The sequence below is a fragment of the Trachypithecus francoisi genome, unplaced genomic scaffold, assembly GCF_009764315.1.
Source record: "Trachypithecus francoisi isolate TF-2019V2 unplaced genomic scaffold, Tfra_2.0 Lachesis_group2, whole genome shotgun sequence".
Classification (NCBI taxonomy): Eukaryota; Metazoa; Chordata; class Mammalia; order Primates; family Cercopithecidae; genus Trachypithecus; species Trachypithecus francoisi.
In genome coordinates this window covers 135620299-135634803 of record NW_022681465.1, presented here as the reverse complement: position 1 = coordinate 135634803, position 14505 = coordinate 135620299, and the positions used below count along the sequence as shown (strand labels likewise).

Here is a 14505-nt window from a genome sequence, read left to right as displayed (position 1 = left end):
ACATTGTGATGTTACCTTAGTTTCATTTGTTAAAACCAGTGATAGAGGTGGATTTTTTTTTTTTTTTCTTGAGACAGAGTCTCGCTTTGTCACCCAGGCTGGAGTACAGTGGCATGATCTCGGCTCACTGCAACCTCCGCCTCCTAGGTTTAAGTGATTCTCCTGCCTCAGCCTCCTGAGTAGCTGGGACTACAGGCTTGCGCTGCCATGCCAGGCTAGTTTTTGTATTTTTAGCAGAGATAGGTTTTCACCATGTTACCCAGGCTTGTCTCGAACTCCTGACCTCAAGTGATCCACCCACCTCAGCCTCCCAAAGTGCTAGGATTACAAGAGGTGGATTTTTGTAAGCCTTCTTATGTGAATGAGTTCAAAGATTTACCCATTTGTTTTCCTTTTTATAAACCATTTTCTCTTAGAAATTTCTCAACTTGGAACTTTCAGTAAGTGAGATGTAAAATTAAGATAGACGTTTTTGGATTTTTACCAAATGGCTCATGTAAGTTCATGAGCATCACTTGGCACCAGATGGCTAAGAACAATTATCAAGCATTTCTTTAGACTTTAATGTTTTCAGAGAACTTTATGATAAGTGACTAATTTAGCTTCACATTTGCCTGGTGAGAAGGGTGAGGGAAAAATAATAGCCAGTCACCTAAGTCACATTTATGTAATTCATAGGGCTCTGTGGATTCTTAAGACATATTAAATAGTAAATTAGTGTGTGCTGAGGATGGGAAGCATAAGGTTTTGGGAAGACCCAGGATTAGCAAACCTGTGGTGGTAACAAGGTTGAAATGAATTCTCATTACTTCACACTTAGATTTTAAGGGATTGTTATGGTTTGTTTTTGTTTGAGAATTGAGAACCAGGAAGCTAGACCCATCATATATAATCTCTCTCCATTAAGCAATCATATATAGAGGTAATATTATGCCCCTTCTACAGTTTAGGAAACTGAGGCCAGGTGAATAGGTGATTTGTTTGTTTGCATGGCCATTTAAGTTTATAGAGTAAGAGTTATATGGTTTGGGTGATTGGTCATCCAGGCCTTGATATGAGATGACAGCTATCCCCTCCATATTGAGGTGATGAGGCTGTTCATTTCCTAGCCAGGCACTCTGGCCTGCTGTGTGTGTCTGTGTTGTTTTATAAACTTTCTATAATCTACCTCTTGATAGGGCTAAATATGCTTCAAAATCTAATTTAATCTTTCTGGTTTCTAATGTGATTTCAATGAAAGCTTATTTCCAATGCAATGGTTTTGCAATTATAGTGGAATCTCAGCTTATGTGCATTTAATTTATGTAAATTCAACTTTACGTGCATGGCAAATAAAAAGAAAACTGTTTAAATCGTGTAGAAGATCCTGTCCCCTGTTCCATGCGGTGAGCCCATGCCTCAGAGTAAGAGAAGAGATTCTGCTTTTCTTTCTCTGTCCCAGGCTTTCACACCTTTTATAGGGGAGGACTTTGCCTGAGTGAGATTCTATTGTTTAAAAATACTTAGTTTTCAAACACTCTGGTCCCTAAGAAAAAGTCTTCATTTCACTTGTTTTTGACCTAAGAACTCTCTGCTACAAAACTGGAGGGAAGATATTTTTCCTTTGCATTTATTTATTTATCTAACACACATTGAATGAGAACTTACTGTGCTCCAGTACTGTTTTAAGGACTGGGAATACAGCAAACCCTAAACAATTCCCTGACCTCAGAGATCTTACAGTTGAGTGGCTTTTGAGGTACCGAATAGCAGCCTGAGCATGCTGCCTGCCTAAGACATTTCAGGATTAATACCATTTGTGTGTGATTTTCACTTAGCTGATCATTTTTAAAATTGAGCCTCTCTTTATAGCTGCTGTAGAAGACAGTTTGGCAGTTTCTTACAAAGCTAAACCTACTTTTACCATAGGATACAGCAATCATATTCTTGGCATTTACACAAATGAGTGAAAAACTTATGTCCACACAAAAACCTGCACATGGATGTTTATAGCAGCCTTATTCATAATTACCAAAAGCTGGAAAGAGCTAGTGTGTCCTTCTTTTGATGAATGGATAAATAAATTGTGGTACATCTATACAATGGAATATTATTCTGTGCTAAGAAGAAATTTTTATCAAGCCATAAAAGTACATGGAGGAACCTTAAGTGTATATTACTACGTGAAGAAAACCCATCTGTAAAGTCTATATGCTATAGGATTCCAAAAATATGGCTTTCTAGAAAAGAAAAAAACTATGGAGACAGTAGTTGCTAGGGATTTGTGGGGAGGGAGGGATAAATAGATGGAGCCAGGGAACTTTTAGGGCAGAGAAACTACTCTGTATAATACTATAATGCAGGATGCATATGATAATACATTTGTCAAAACCCATAGAATGCACAACACCAAGCATGAACCCTAATGTAAATTATGGGTTTTGAGGGATAATTTTGTGTCAATGTAATGGTTCATCAAGTTTAAGAAATGTACCATGCCAGTTGGTGGGTTATGCTGTGCATTTGAAGGGATGAGTAGAGCACAAGGGATATATATGCGACCTCTCTGAAGTTCAATTCGATTTTGCTGTGAACCTAAGACTGCTATAATAAATAATCTACATATAAAGACACAGCCCCCTCTTCTCCATCACAGGTACCCTCACACAAGCCACAACTCTTTATGTATCCACATATTTGTCATATCCCTTTTCTGATAATCTATGTAGTTTTGTAGTTTTACTGGGATCATAGAAGCATTTTATAAAATGCCACATTGTGCAACATGATCATGAAAGATGGGAAATAGGTGTTGGAGGCCTGGGTTTTTGTCATCCATCTGACCCAAGTCATTTATGTGACTTTGGATAAGCCTTTCTCCTCCCATCTATGAAATAATAGGATTCAATTGCCTAATCCCTAGGGCCCCATCCAGTTGTTTTTTGAAATATTTTTAACTGAATGATTAAGACTTTCTCCTAATCATTGAGCAGTATGAAAGTAAAATTCCTTCAGTAAATTACAAGCCATATTTTCATTCCTTTAAAAATCAAAATGTTTAAAGATATATAGATTAATGTAATAATCTATATATAAGAACTTATATATATAATAACTAATATATAAAATATATAATTATATATATATATATATAATAAAATAATATAATAACATTTTGCCATAGGACAGATTCCTAGAATCTCTTACACATATTGTTTGCATTGTGTGACACACTTTTCTTTTAGACATTATTTTGGAGAAAAGATATTCAATATAACCTAATAGACAGGGATAGCAGGTAATAGTCCAGATATTTTATTCTCAACTTTTATAATATTATATTATAAAATATTATAATTTTTAAATTAAGGAAAATTATATGATGAATACAGTGTGCTAATCACCCAGCTTTAGCAAATCTTAAGATTTTGCAAAATTTGCTTCTTGTTTAAACAATAAAATATTATTGATGTTTAAAATCTCATATGGAAATAAATTGTTTTATATTAACTTTTTCATTTCTGTTTGTAAATGCATCAAATGCTTATTAAGAAAAATTGGAAAATTTAAAAGGTCAAATGATACATAATCTTACCACCCAGACAGGAGGACTATTTTGGTAAACTTTCCTTGTCATGCAGATGCTATATGCACCTATATATGGCAAATAGTTATCTTTTAATAATTTTATTATGGGAAATTTAAAACATATTAAAGTAAGGGGATAGGGTAATGAAATCCTATCTACCCATAAGCAAACCTCAAAGGTTTCTAGTTCATGGGCAGTCTCGTATGTATTACCCAACCCCTATTGGAGCAAATTCCCACCCATAGTACCACTTCTTCTTTAAGTAGTTCAGTATTCATCTCTACAAGATGACATCCTTTTCATAAATAAAAGAATCATATCAAAGACATTAATAAATCTTTAATATCAAGCATCTAATTATTTTTCAAATTATTGATAATTTTTCCTTACATATTGTTTGTAAATCAAGATCCAAATGAGTTTCAGCCATTAAAATAGACTTTCTTGTCTCCGAAGTCTCTATTAATCCATAATTTTCCCGTCACTGTTAGTTATTTTTCTTGTAATTTATATGTGGAAGACAATGGGGTTATTTGTCGTACAGGCAGTCTCACAGTCTGGATGTTGCCAATTTTATCCCTATGATATTATTTACAGCATATTTCTCAGTCACCTGGATTTCCTATAAATGAGATTTAAGTATAACAACTTGATGTAACTTAGGTTGCATGTTTTTTTTTATCACACGTAGCTTCACCTATGAGCTACATACCTCCATCAGGAGGCAATGATGTCTTCTCACTTTTGAAATGTTAGCAGCCATTGAAATGTTAGCAGCCATTGATAATTATTGCCTACATCTACTATTTTATTAGGGGCTATAAAATGTTGATCTTAAAATTTTATTATTTTGTCTTCATTTTTGGTGAAAAACTTCTACAAATGGAAAGTTTTATCAGTATTTGATTAAAGACCACAAGGAAAGGCAGGATAGATGCTTGTTTTTGTATTATTTACCATTTTCAAAATAATGATCTGGTTCCCCAAAGATGACCAATAAGAGGTTTTCTGTCTTCTTTTTTTCTTAGTATTTTTATTATTATTTATTTATTTTTTATTTTTTTATTTTTTTAATTTTTAATTTTTTATTTTTTTGAGACGGAGTCTGGCTCTGTTGCCCAGGCTGGAGCGCAGTGGCCGGATCTCAGCTCACTGCAAGCTCTTAGTATTATTATGATCTCATAGATTTAAATATATTTGTAGTGTTTTTATCCTTTGCAGTTATTATTCTTGGTGATGCTCTAATTTTTCTATCCTTAATTTGCATTTCTCTTATATAAATGTGGCTGAGCTCACAGACTATTTGCACTTCTTTTTCCTTAAATTTCCTATCGATGTCCCCTTGCCTATTATTCTAGACACTTACTAGAGTTTTTCTCTTCTATCTCCAGAAAATGTTTATATGTTAGGAGTATTAACTCTTTGCCCTTATGAGTTGAAAAGAGTACTCACAAAATACCATAAGCAATGTAAGGAGATAAATAACAAACTCGGAAAACATGTTTACAATTTTTATCACAGGCAAAGATGAGTTCAGGTCTCAGCAGGAAAATGTATAACACAGTGATGGGAAGCCCAGACCCTGGACTCAAGACTCTCCTGCGTTCTAATCCATGCTCGATAATGTTACACAAGTTACTTTAACACTCCGAGCCTTCCCGTTCCTCATCTACAAACTGGGAATCCTAGCAATATTGTCTCATTAGTTTACTGAAAAGATATCATGAGAAAATACAAGCTGAACACAGTGCTGGCACATACAAGTTCAATAAATAATAGTTTCAGAGACTCTTCTTGCTGAGTGCCAATAATGATGATAGTTAGTTGTGCTTTGTTGATGGCTTGGGGGTTGGGCAGTCATTCTACTCCTCTGAGCCTCAGACTCTTTGGGTTTACTGAACACATCAGTGTGAAAGGTCAATCCCTACAGGCCCGCCTTTCCTGCTTGCCACCACAGAGTTAACAAGGAAATTATGTGGCTTTGTTCAGACATCAGTCAGGGGAGGGTATCATACATAAATGATTGATTCATTTTCCTATACAGATAATATGTCTATACAATGGCTTTGTTTTACTCTGTGTTGCAAAGAAATGGACATGAAACAGTCCATACTCTCAATAATTTGGTCTAGTAGGGAAGATGCAAACACATTGTTGCCCATATTATTATTTTTTTCATCCTCCTAAAACCCTTGTAAAATACAGTTAAGGTGTTATGCCCATTTTATAAGTAAGAAAATTCAGACCCAGCATGGCACCATTGTATTAATTCAAGGCCCCTTGAGGAGGTTTTACTTAAATCTAATACTCACCCATCGAACTTCTACGCATCTCTCAAGGGTTTGTATGTCCTGACTGGATGAAATGTCTTATATTTGTGTTTTTTCTTGTTTTCCTCCTTTCTGTAACTGGTCAGCTGACTTTATTTTGGAAGGATTTTACTAAAGCAAAAATAAAATCCCCAAAATCATTTGACAATGAATATTGGCAGCGAACAATTGCATACTTAGGTCCTTTCTAGATGCTGTTCTAAGTGCTTTAAAATTGATTTTCATAAAGAACTCTTTGAGATAGATATCATCACGGTATCTGTGATGCAGAAGAAGCACTGAGAGGTTAAATAACATGCCCAAGGACACAACTCGGGGGTGGCTGAGCCAGGAATCAAACCTAGGTGGGGATCTAATGCTTTAGCCAGTATTATCTTTGCATTTTATGATATCAAGGCAAAATAATATCCTTGTTGATAGTCTCCTAGAATGACAGGTTTTTGCTGAGCATCCTTTTTTTGTGTGTTCACAGTGGTGTAATATTGTGGATCTGACTTCATGTGTCACTAAGAACAAGAGATCCAAGACCGCTGCTCTGGGGATAAGGTGATGCTGATCTATTTTTGCTGATATCAGTGATTCTGATCATTTTTAAAAATTGTGTTGGGCATCTAGAGATACATGGAAAGCTAGCAAAAATAGCCCCTGGTAATTTAATCACCCATCTGTCTAAGCATGTGGTCCAATTCTTCTTTCACACTAGCAAGTAAGGAGCTTGTGTAGGGGAGTCAGCCACTGCCTGGTTTTGAGGCAGCACAGAGGGCCCGCTGTCTAGATTTGAGGCCGTGTGGGATAACATGCTGCCCTGCGAATTCTGTTGGTATGTACATGGTGTGTTGGTGCAATGGCATGCATGGAAGCTTATGGGATGTGGTGTCTGAATATGTGAATCCTACAAAGAGTGGATGTATTTAAGGAAATCATACATACTCTTACTGTTTGGCTGGAATGAGGACCACTTCCCTGGTAACAAAGACTAATTTCTTAAGGAAAAGAGGGGACCTGTATTCCTAGACAGCTAAATTAGTAAATGTCAGACTTGAAGAGGTGCCAGGTGAATGCACACAGAAAAGGGTGAGGGTGGGCATCTATTCTATGTACATTCAATTATAAAAGCGCATCTACTTTTACTACTTGCACACCAGCAATGTGTAACCCATGTTTAAAAGTTTATGAGAGACACATATTTCATTAACTAGCCAAGAAGGCTACAACAGTTAGCCCAGGTGCCAGGAAATTTCCTAAACCCTCATTTTAACATTCAGTGACATTTTTTTCCAAAGTCCCTTTGATTTCACCATTCAATTTAAAAGGCTAATCAAGAAGGAAAATAATGCTAATACACTGGCAAGAGATTAGATATCTAAAAGTCACTGGATGTTTTCTATAATCTTTAAAATCCAGCAGTACAGATTTTATTTTGCTCTTCACCAGCAGTTTATTTGTTTGTTGTCTAGACTAGAAATAAACAGAAGGGAAGGTCTTTAATATTTAGCCAGCCAAAACTGGTGATTCTAGTTATAGTTGGACACCTAGATGTCCAAAATGTTTTGTTTTATAGCCCCTACTTTGAGTATTGTCACCTGCTAGAAAATATAATCAATATTTTACAACTGAGGTTGACCGCCTGTGGTGACTTGGTGCTTGGTTTACAATACATGTAGCTCATTCCAGTATGTAATGTGACCACCTCTAGGCCTTTGGAGGAAATGTACCCTCTTCTATTTGGGTGTCTTTACTATTCTCAGCAGAGACTAAGCTGGGCCAGTTTTCAGTTATACTATTAGGAGACTGAGCTATTCCTTTGGAGTTTAAGTTGTGGCATTTCCGAGTGTCAGAACTAGATTTAATCAGAAATAAAACCTAAGAAAGAAGCAACGGTGATTTTCAGCATGTTTGGTGAATGCCAATATACTCCAGGGTCAGTTCTGAGTTTGAATCCTGACTTGTCACTTCCTACTTATGTGATTTCAATCAGTTTACTTAATGTCTCTTTCACTCGTGTCCGTGTGAAGAGACCACTGAACAGGCTTTGTGTGAGCAACAAGGCTGTTTATTTCACCTGGGTGCAGGCGGGCTGAGTCCAAAAAGAGAGTCAGTGAAGGGAGATAGGGGTGTGGCCATTTTATAGGATTTGGGTAGGTTAAGGAAAATTACAGTCAAAGGAGAGTTGTTCTCTGGTGGGCAGGAGTGGGGGTTACAAAGTGCTCAGTGGGGGAGCTTTTGAGCCAGGATGAGCCAAGAGAAGGAATTTCACGAGGTAGTGTCATCAGTTAAGGCAGAAACAGGCCATTTTCAATTCTTTTGTGGTGGAATGTCATCAGTTAAGACAGGAACTGGCCATTTTCACTTCTTTTGTGGTGGAATGTCATCAGTTAAGGCAGGAATCAGCCACCTGGATATGTACTTGTAGGTCACAGTGGATATGATGGTTTAGCTTGGGCTCAGAGGCCTGACAGTCTCCAAACTCAATTTCCTTCTATGCAATGGAAGTAATATACATACTGTGAAGCATTGTTGGCAACAGGAATGCTATGCGTAGGTGTGTATGCCTATATGGTATCTCTATGATCACACTTCTTGAGAGGTAAATCTTTACAGCAATGCTTCTTTAATTCCCAGTAGGACCCAAATCTGTTGGCATAGTTTTAAATTTAAATTCATCATTAGATACATTTGAATCCATAGTTCATCCTTTCCCCCAGTACACTTCTGCCCAAAAATCTTAAGACCCATTTAGAGTTGCTAATACCTTCTACTACTCCCACTTTCCTGGTTCTGCCTTCTCAGGATGCCTACCTCTCTTGGGAGTCTGTCTTGGTGCCAGGGTATCTGGGAAACCCATGTCTGTGTGTGCTTTATGCTCACAGGAATCATTTTTAACACAACCTAACCATTAGAGAGGTGTGGTTCACACTCTGCCATCAGAGCAACCACTAATTGATACCTCTTGAAAAATGACAGATTCCCTGAAGCGTTCAAGGCTGCCTGACAGGCAAAGATGCCACCTACCTCTATGATTAGTACTTTCCCATGCAGACACTGGTGATTTAAGACATATGTTGTTCTTTCTTGACATTATTTTATTTCACATTATTCCTAGTATATACTTTCTCATTTTATTTTACCATATAATCCCTTTATTGTTTCCAAGGACTTCAAAAAAGCTAATTTCTGAAGCTGTGCCCTCTGGACCTAGTGTCCTTTACTGTGCCGTGTGGCATCTTATTAATGGATAGTGGAATTTGGTGAATTTTTTTTGTTTCTTTGTTGAAGGAGGGACATAAAGCAGAAAGAGGTGTGTATTGGGTGGAAGGTGGGAAGCAAAGTAAGGAAATGAGAGTTGTTCCCAAGAAAACCAAAAATTATGGAGTTGTCTCTCTCTATCAAGCAGAAATTGGGATATTTATGTCAGCACACCCTATATCACTACTTGAGAGAATCAACAACTTTGTAGGAGTGTGTCATGTCTAACCATATCTGGGCAAACTTAAGAAATAAAAGATAAAGAAAAACTGCTGGAACAAAGGCTTAATGAAGGTAGGAATAAAGTCACTATTATCCTCTACCATATCCCCAGTCTTTAACAAAGTGCGTGGCAAAGATTATATATTTCATAAACATTTGCTTTGTAAATGTGCTTTGGATCATGTCCTTGGATGACTTAGAATGGACTGTAAGTACCTTTTCCCTGAAGCATTGTAACTATTTATTAGGTTGGGATATAACTAAACCTGAAAGGTAGGTGACATATTTTTCTGTTGTTACTACCTGAGCATAGACAGTTTCTTAATATCAGTTAGGAAAAGAAGAAAGAAAGATGCATTTGGATAGACTTGAGACTTAAATTCTCAAAGCAGTCAGCACAATTTCTTTAATAACTCCATCTATCATTGTGCTGAATTACAGCATTGTTTGCTTCCAGTGTTGTGTCTCTTGGCTTCAGAATGCAGCAATAATTGTAGACTGTGGCTTGACATTCCAAAACTGAGGCCAAGATCATCTTCAAATTGCTGGGTATGAGAAAGCAGACAATGAATGAATCAGAAAACATGACTTTCTCATGTTACAATGTTCCACCATCTGCCCTGGAATGTGGGGGCAGCTGGGGTAACTGCATACAACTGATCCTGGAGATGGTCCAGACAAAGTTGCCCAAAGTCATTAAGGGCTACAAAAGCAATGTCATATGATAAAAGATGGAAAGATTCAGACTCTAGTGGGAAGTAAGATGAAGGTAGATACATTTATGAAATGTCATGTAGAATGTAACCCTGTAGCAGTAAAAACTTTAAAAATAAAGAACAGTAAAAGTTTATTGAGCACTTACATTATGCACAGTAATGAATGATTTACCTATGACTTCGTTTCGTTTGCATAAGCATCCTAGAGGGATAGGTATTTTCATCATCTCTCTTTTATAGAAAAGAAATATGATATTTAGAGAAGTTGATTATCTTGGCCAGGGTTCCACAGTAATGGAACTAGAACCAGAAGCTCAGTAGTAAACCCCAAAGCCGAATTCTTAATCATTGCACCATATTTCCTAACCACTTTTAGACTACTGAGGATAAGGGAGCCTTTTATTAGTTAAAAAAAAATGATCATTTTTGGGAGCTAAAGATCTTCAAAGGAATTTATGTTACCCCCAAAGAGGGGTAACATAAAATAAAAATGAGGGGTACCCCAGGGAGAAGAAGGGACAACCTTAAAGGCAAATGACAAATTGGTGACCAAGTTAGGTTTAGATCTAAAGTCCTTTGATGACTGCCCAATCCCTTTTCCCTAAACACGTCATTTCTCTTTTTTGTTGTCTAACCCTGGATTCCTTTACTTCATACTTTTTATTATAGTAAAGCAGGGACTGAGAGTTGAGGGAATGACAGGAAATAAGGGCATGGAAGCAAAGGCAGAAAATCTGAAAAAGACATGATGAAAGTAACAATGAGATTTCAGTATTAGCCTGTAAGCAGAGTCATCCCAATACATGCCACACATACTCTTTAGAGTATCTCCTAGAAATAGTTTAGGGGCTTTTGTTTGCTAACTTCACAAATATACCTAACATTCATCTTTTGCATCACACTCCAGACTATACCAATCCTTTTCCTAAGCCCAACACTAGAAGACATTCATCTAGTCAGTATTTCATAGTTGTCAAAAATACAGGAGATGGAATGCTTTTGGTTCAAACCAGGCTGAGCCACTTATCAACTGAGTGGCCATGAGAAGGTTTACTTAACCTTACTGTCTGCTTATTCATTCATTCAATGAATATTTATTGAGCTCCACCTTCGTGCAAGGTTATCAGTGAAGTGAAGTGCTGGAGACACAGCAGGATACCAGAGATAGAATTTCTTGCATGCATGGAGTTTACATTTTATTGGGGGATGACAGATAATAAACAGATAGACATGTAATACATCAAAAAGACTTTTACATCTAGAGAAAAAGGGATGAGATATGTGGTATGAATTTATAATTTTAAGCAGGGTAATTTTACAAGGGTCCTCACTGGAAAGATAACATTTGGGCAAAGACATGAAACAGTGAGGAGAAAAGTTTCCCAGGTAGAGGGAATGATGAGTTCAAAGGCTCCTGATAGAGTCAGAGGTGTGTTAGAGGAGCAGCCTGGCTAGAGAGGAAGAAATGAGAGGGAGAAGAGTAGATGATGAGGACGGTGGTAAGAAAGATGCAACAAACATCAAGCAGGATCTTTTTGGCCGTTGTAACAACTTTAACTTTGAGTCTGAGTGAGGTGGAAGGTTTTGAGCAGGGGAGTGTCATTCTCTTACATGGGCCTGGTGGAGAATACCAGCCCTAGTCTGAGAGAGCCTGTTGTGCAACCTTGCAGATCTTTAATGATATCTTGCACCAGCAGGGTAGTAAAAGATGTGGTAAAAAATGGTCAGCTGCTGGATTTATTCTGAAGATAGCGCCACCAGAATATGCTGATGAAATGGACAATGTGAGGTATATAGGCAAGACAGGCATCAAGGTTTACTTGGAGGGTTTAGGCCTGACCAACTGGGTGAAAAAAAATTGCCATTGACTGAGAAGGCATACACTTAGAAGAAGGAGGGCTTTAGTATTTTCCAGGTGGAAACTGGTGGTGGTGGTGGTGAAGTCATGACCTCAGTTGGGTCATGTTATATCTGACATGCCTATTGGAATCCCAAGTAGAGTTGTTGAAGAGTCAGTTGATTGAGTTTAGAGTCAGGGAAATATCTGGGCCTGGAGACAAATCTCAGAGTTGTCAGAGTATAACTGCTATCTTAAGCTGTGGACCTGGAGGATGTACCTGGTGAGAAAGTGTGTATAGAGAAGAGGCTCAGGACTGAACCCTAAGATCTCCTTATGTTGGAAACTGGGAGGTTGAAAAGATGCAACAGAGGTAGCCAAGATGAAGTGGCCAGTGGTAGCAGTAAGCTTGGTAGCTTAGAAGTCAACTGAGGGAGGTATTTCAAGGTGGAGTGATGCACTGGTGCCTGGTCTTACTTTTATGATAGACCAGTGTTAAACACATTGTTTTTGTATACTAAAGATTTGATTGACACACAGATTGAACTATGCCACAGATAATGAATCATCATGGAAAATCACTTTTGCTCTCCCATCCTCAGTTTCCCTGTAAGTTAAATGAGCAAATTTGATTTGATAGGCCCTAAAATACCTTCTAGACTATGAATTTTCTTTTTGTATGATTCTTTAATTCAGTCAGGACTGAATCCATTCAGGCATTATGCAATTTTATGACAAACAGAATTTAAAATATCTTTTGTTTAGTCTCTCCAAACCAAATGGCCTTTAATTTAATATCACTCTGTCTTGTTTTTTCTTTTGCTTTTCTTTATGGACATTGTCTTTCTCTGGTGATTTTGTAGACTTGAAAGAAACCTCCATCCTCAGGGATTTGGAGAAGGCTATACTGGAACCTATGTGAAGGCTGAGACAACTGTCCCTTTTGTGGTGGCCTGAGGGGATTTTCTTAATCCCAATGTTGCCCTGAAATTTATGTCCATGATTCAAGAAGATTAGGACTGCTAAGGTATGGGTTTGTGACTTTATTATTTTCTAAGACAAATGTGATACATTTAAAGATACTTATCTATATTCGCAGCCTTTCTCCTCCCCCTTTCCCTAACCTTCTTCTTCTCTTTACTTTGTCTCTTAAAGGAAAGATCTTTTCTATCTTGAAAAGATCCCATCACTTATGGGAAGTATTACCACAGGTAAAGATACAATGGTAGAAACTGAAGGAGCCTGCATTGACTCTATAATAAAGAGGGTGGTCAGAGGGCAAAGACAAAGCATGCAGACAGGTTTGTGCAGGTATCTCAGCTAGAAAGAAAAGAGAAATGAGGGTAGATACTTATGTGATAAAAGACTTCAGGTAAAGAGATTAGTAAAGAAGTGGTGCTGTGTAATACACTATTCGTATTTACAGTGTCCACAGGAGACTGACAAAATTTTGTTAAAGGTCTTTAGGGGAGCTGTCTTTGTATTTATTTTGGATATATACCCATGCTGGAGCAGACTCTAAGTTGAAGTCAAAAGGTCTCAATTATTTTTTTCTAGTTCAAATGATAATTATCACAGTAATGGTAATTAGACACTCATCAACAAAGTATGCATTTGCATGCATATAAATACATCCTTATACACATACAAAAACCTGTATGTATAAATATATGTAATTTATTGAATAGTATCTCTGTGTGTGTGTGTGTGTGTGTGTGTGTGTGTGCATGCGCATGTGTATATGCATATATGTGTATATATATAGAGAGAGAGAGTGTCAGGGAGGGAGGGACAGATGGAGTGAGAGGAGAGATAGAATGCTTAGAACCACCATTTGTGGAGTGTGTATTGTGAGTCAGGCGTTGTGCTATGAGCTTTGAAAAAAAATATCATAAGCACAACTCATAACAACCATCTGGGATAGAGATTTCTGTTCTGGGAAACCAAAGGGGAGATAAGTAAAAAGGTTTTCTAAGGCTGTGTAGCAAGAAAGGGTCAGGGGCCAGGCTCATTCCCAGACTTAGTAGAATTTAAGTCTCTGTGCTCATCTACTGTAGAGAGTAGTAGGATTGCCTTCACTGCTAGTTAAAAGCACTGGGGAAAAGATGATTTTACAGCTTAGAACCACATGGCATATTCAAGAGAAGTTGTAGGATGTCTCTGAAAATTCCATTGGTAACTCACTTGATGCCCTTTTAATCTCCTTCAAAAAAGAAAGAAAAATAATCCTTCATAACCCAAAGGCTTCTGGGAACCGAGAGAACAATGTAGGTGAGGTGTGGCATTGGCTCCCTTCTCTTGGCACCACAGGTCATATGTCATGCGCGTGCAAGATGGAAGTGTGGAGCTATTGAATATCACTTTAGTTACGGCCACAGGCCTGCTGTCATTTTATTTCTGAATTTCTCACTGCTAAAGTAAGTGTGGTGTGTGCTCTTAGCCAGTCGTGAATGGGCCTTCCTTTGAGGATAAAGCACTTTCTATCTAGTATTCCCAAATGCCAGTGAATAAATGATTGAGCTGTGATGTTCATGTTGCTTGCAGAACTGCTAGAAAGCATGTCAAACAAACACTCCTCCTTCCCTA

General features: G+C 37.5%; 1 protein-coding gene across 1 annotated transcript in view; it reads left to right on the top strand.

The window, feature by feature from the left end:
• The window catches only part of SGCD (sarcoglycan delta), a 1048938-nt gene that overhangs the window by 388521 nt on the left and 645912 nt on the right, over positions 1-14505 (top strand). Inside the window, exons 3-4 of the mRNA XM_033180496.1 lie at positions 6371-6444; positions 12783-12946. The gene's annotated coding sequence lies outside the window, so the exon portion shown is untranslated. The remainder of the gene's footprint in view (positions 1-6370; positions 6445-12782; positions 12947-14505) is intronic.